The sequence below is a fragment of the Martes martes genome (assembly GCF_963455335.1).
Source record: "Martes martes genome assembly, chromosome: 10".
Taxonomy (NCBI): Eukaryota; Metazoa; Chordata; class Mammalia; order Carnivora; family Mustelidae; genus Martes; species Martes martes.
The window spans coordinates 16,020,024-16,024,911 of record NC_137898.1 but is presented as its reverse complement, the minus strand read 5'-3'; the positions used below and the strand labels follow the sequence as shown (position 1 = coordinate 16,024,911).

The following is a 4,888-nucleotide window of genomic DNA, read 5'->3' as shown; positions in this document are numbered from 1 at the left end:
CTACACAGAGAAAATCACCAGCATCACCACCTCCCTTCCTCATCAGTGGGTAGCCTCAGATAGAAGGAATCAAGAAACATCAGTGTTTTTTAACTAACATAATGAATAAGAATAGAACTTTTGCTGCTGTTAATAAGACAGGTAAGAAACACAGTTTTCAAAACTTGAGACTTCAAACTCAGAGAGCCTGGATACCACCTCTTACTGGCCATACTATTTAACACCTCTAAACAAAATCCTTAAATTCTAAAATCCTAAAACAAAGGTAACTGTTCCAATCACGTATAGGATATTTGCCATATACCAAGAACTCAACTCGGAATGTCATGTCAACTGTGCTCAAAATCACACAGCTTATGGGTCCTAACCAGGTCTTCTTAACTGAGACCTTAAATTCCTGGCAACCATAGTGCACCTGGCCCACCATATCCCCTCGGAATCACCTGCATGTGAGAACTTACTCTAACCATGGAGGCTCTATTATATGAACGAAACAGAAATGGGGAGGTCCAGAGGTGAAGACAGGCCTTCCATCCTGCTCTGACAGCCCATCCGGAGGGCTGATTTCAGCTCTTCCGGTATTCTCGTCATCACCAGAGACCCCCATGATTGTGGTGTCACATAAAATAGATTATTCAAAGCAATCAGTTCGAAATACTTCAGCCTTCACTCTGTACCTAAATCATCAACTTTTTAAGAGCATTTTGATTTTGCTAATATCTCTTGGTAGATGATTTAGGGTCAATATCTGAATCAGCCCTCACAATAGATCCCTGTAGTCCAATATAGGGTTGAGCACAGTTGAAGGATTAGGAGAGGGGGCTGGGGCAGGGAGTCATATAAGACTCTTACAACCACAGCCAGTTTGGGCCTCCGATCTTTCCCTTAGGCCCCTGACAAGATATCTAAGCTTCTTCCAGCCTGGTGTTTTCTGATAGCTCTGGGGCGTAAAGAAAGAAGCTGTGTAACAGATTTCTTCATTGATGACAGATATTCCTTTAATTAAATATGAGATTGTAAATAAGCAGTAAATTTCTATGTAGATGAATAGAATCTATTTATAAATTGATAAGCAATTTAATTTGTTATATTTTATTTGTCAGTTTTTCATACAGTGTACTCCGTTTTTGCCAATAAAACCTTTGGGCCCTTGGAAAAAGAATAGGAAAAAAATATATATGTACATATATATATTTAAATTTTGTTGCATAACATTCTTTCTGATGGGACAGGAATTTCCCTGGCCTGTACTAAAATATTCCAAGAGCCCCAAGAATCCCAAACAACACACACACACACACACACACACACAGGCACATGGCATTTGTATACTTAAAAAAAATCCAAAACACGTTTGCCAAAGTCTACATTAAGCCATCAAACAGATAGATGAATAACTTGTCAAACTCAATCTCCTATGGGACAGACAAAATATTTTCCCATCATATTCTGGAGGCTTGCATGGCTCTAGTAGGAAAAAAGAAAATATTTGTTATATATGTGAAAGGTCCTAAGATTTGAAACATCAAAAAACTGGTGCCAGACACTAAGATAATACCTACTACCTCCATGACTTATCTTTGATTTTTGCCTTGACTCTGGAGATGAAGTAACTGAATCAAGCTAAGTTTCTGTGGAAGCAATGTAATCATTCTGCTGTGAAAAGACAAATTCTAGGCAGAGAGAAATTGGAAATGATTGGAAGCACAGAGCTGAGATTAGGTTATATGATCAATGGACAAAGAGGTAACCAAAATTGAGGGAGTAGTGCCTCCTTAATGTGGTGTGGTAAAAAACAAAAAACCTCTTCTAAGCATCTGGTGGTTTGCTAATTTCATTATATCCTTTATAGGCACAAGGAATTATACGATAAATTCTTAGCCTTTTTGACATCACTTATCTTATGGTTAATGCATGATTGTTCATGACACAAGGACAAGCTCTAGATATGTAAGAACAATGTATATAGTCACATAAGAAAAGAAAGTATTATCATAGAATTTAATTCAGCTACTATTTGTTTACATCTTAATTTGTGCCAAGTTTATTGATAGAAAAAAATGAAAGATAAAAAGAAAGATAAAGATATAGCACATACTCCTCCTTCTCAGACAAACTAGTGAAAGCACAGTTCACAAGAAGAAGCACTTAATAGGACATAGGCTTATTTCAAGTGGAGAAAACATACTGCTGAATAGCAACAAAAGAACAGGGCAGGAATCAGAATGACTTCTAGTCTGCTCGATCTGCCAAGTCTTCCTGAATAGGAAAAATGAGCAGTGTGAATTATAGGTAAGGCATGGACCCTCAAGCATGGTGTGGGGAATCTTAAGCAGAGGAGAGAGCTGATATACAACCATAAAGCTGACAGATTGTAGAGTGTGTTTGGAGAATGTAGACGGACCCAGTGAAGCTGAGTGAAAGCATCCAGGAGAAAGGACACACAGGAGCAAAGACAGGGAAAGAGGGAATTACATAACTTGGCTTTTCGATGTGCCTTATGCTGTGTTAAAACTTCACGTGTGTTAGTCCAAGTGATAGTATATCTTCATGAGCTATATTATCCCATTTCATAGAAACACACATAATTAAATCAAATTGCCAAAACCCAGAGATAAAAACTTAGAGTCATTATGTCACCCAGCTCTCCCTGACCCCAAAGCCTGTCATTGTAACACCATACTTTCTTCCAGTGTGATGACCTCTGATAGTACCAGTTAGAGCTGAACCAATTTGGGGACAAATATGATAAGCAAATGAGAAGGTTGGATTTTGTTCCAAGGAAAATAGGGATCCATATAGTTTTTGGGGGGAAATGAGTGATTTGATCAGAGATGAGCTGTGGAAGGGCATTTCTTGATTTCCTCAAATCCAAGTGCTCACACCTGGAACTAACTGGACTTTTTAAAGTGCGGATTATAATCTGAATTACAATGATTTGCTTCTTTGGCTCATACTCACTTCAGAGGTTCTCTAGTCCAGCTCCCCAAAGAGAGCTCATATGCTTTCTATGAGATCACAAGTGGTCAATGCTCTGGGGACACAGGATTAAAAGCACAATGAAAATCAGCCTCTTGACTTGAATTTTGAATGTGCCATTTTAGACCACACCTTCCCCATGGCGATTTTCATCTCCATGTTTCTCAGGGTATAGATGAGAGGATTCAGCATGGGAGCAATCACAGTGTAAAACACAGAGACTTCCTTATCTTTGTTCTCACTCCCGGCAGGTAGAACATAAGTATAGATACAGGGCACAAAGAATTAAAAGACCACCATTATATGAGAGCTGCAGGTGGAGAGAGCTTTGTGCCTCCCTACAGAGGAGTATGTCCTAAGATTGTATAATATGAGAATGTAAGAAGCCACCAGGACAAGAAAAATGACAACCACCACCATTCCTGAATTTGCAATCACTAAGATACTAACAACATGAATGTCTTTGCACACCAGTTTCAAAAGAGGCTTCACATCACATATGTAGTGATTGATCTGATTAGGACCACAGAAAAGTAAATTGAGTACCATGAGCAACAGAGCAACAGAGTGCCAAAACCCCACACCCCAGGCCATGAAGACCAACATGTTACACCTCCGCCGGCTCATGAGGACCATGTAGTGCAGAGGCTTGACAATGGCAACGTAGCGGTCTAAAGCCATGGAAAACAAGATGAATATCTCCACACCCCCCAGCAGGTGGGCAGTGAAGAGCTGGACCATACAGTGGTTATAGGAAATGTTTTTTCTTGCTGCGCCTAAGTCCCTGATTAGCCTGGGGACCACCGTGGAGGTGTAGCAGAGATCCATGAGGGAAAGGTGACAGAGAAAATAGTACATTGGTTGTTCGATTAGATGGCTGCAGGTGATGGTGAGTAAGATGATGAAGTTTCCCATTAGGACAGCCAGGTAGCACAGCAGGAACAAGAGAAAGAAGAGTAACTCTAGTTGCTTATTTCCCCATAGTCCTATGAAAACAAATTCTGTGACATTGTTCTGATTTTCCATGAGATTGAGGTGAGTCCAGAGACACAACGGAAACTTAATTTGCCTGAAATGATATGGAACATATGACATTTTTAGTAGTACTTTAAATATTTGGAGTATTTTTATATGAAAAAATATGTAGATCACAGAGGAATTTTTGCACTTAATGTTTACAGTCTTTCTGGTGTAAGACAGAGATCATTATTCAAATGATGTTTAGTGAGAGCATACTAAATCCTGGGAATTTAATGAATATTTTGCATGCATTTAACTTATAATAACCCAGCAGTGACTCTGCTGATTTTTATATATGGGGGAACACAACTGGGTGGGTTCAGAAAATAACACCAATCCATTCAGATAGTAAATGGTAACCTAAGATATGAACCTGTATCAAATGCCAAATTCTGTGCTCTTGAGAGTTATGCCACATTAACCACTGACCAAAAGGACTTTGATCTGTTTTCCACCTCCTATCTTTGCCATTAACACTCTGATAAACCTAAGCAATTCTCCTCCCTTCCATATGCTATTGACAATAACTTACAAAGCCCAATCCAACACCATATTCTATACATTCAGGAGAAAACTAAATATTTATTCATGATATAAAATCACAATCAAGATTCTTAATCATAGCAGATAAATAACCTGAATTAGTTGATCACAAATTCAGTGACTCACCTTCTTGGTAGTTTCGTCAAGGTTCAGTTTGAACCAGATTTTGTCAAGATTCAGGAGAGGCAGGAAATGGAAAACCAGAGGCACAATCTTGGCATCTGGATATAGGAACATGGTGTTATTTTTATATAAAAGCCTTCCAATTTCCCAAATCATTCTGAAGACACATTTTAGAGGTTGCTGTATAAAATGTTAGAAACAATGCAGAGAGCCAGTTGTTTTC

General features: G+C 38.8%; 1 pseudogene across 1 annotated transcript; it reads right to left on the bottom strand.

Annotated features, from left to right (window-relative positions):
• Window positions 1-3,066: 3,066 nt before the first annotated feature.
• Window positions 3,067-4,005, bottom strand: LOC308350746 (olfactory receptor 4P4-like; annotated as a pseudogene). The gene has a single exon. The product of its transcript is annotated as an olfactory receptor 4P4-like (transcript).
• Between the last annotated feature and the right edge of the window lie 883 nt (window positions 4,006-4,888).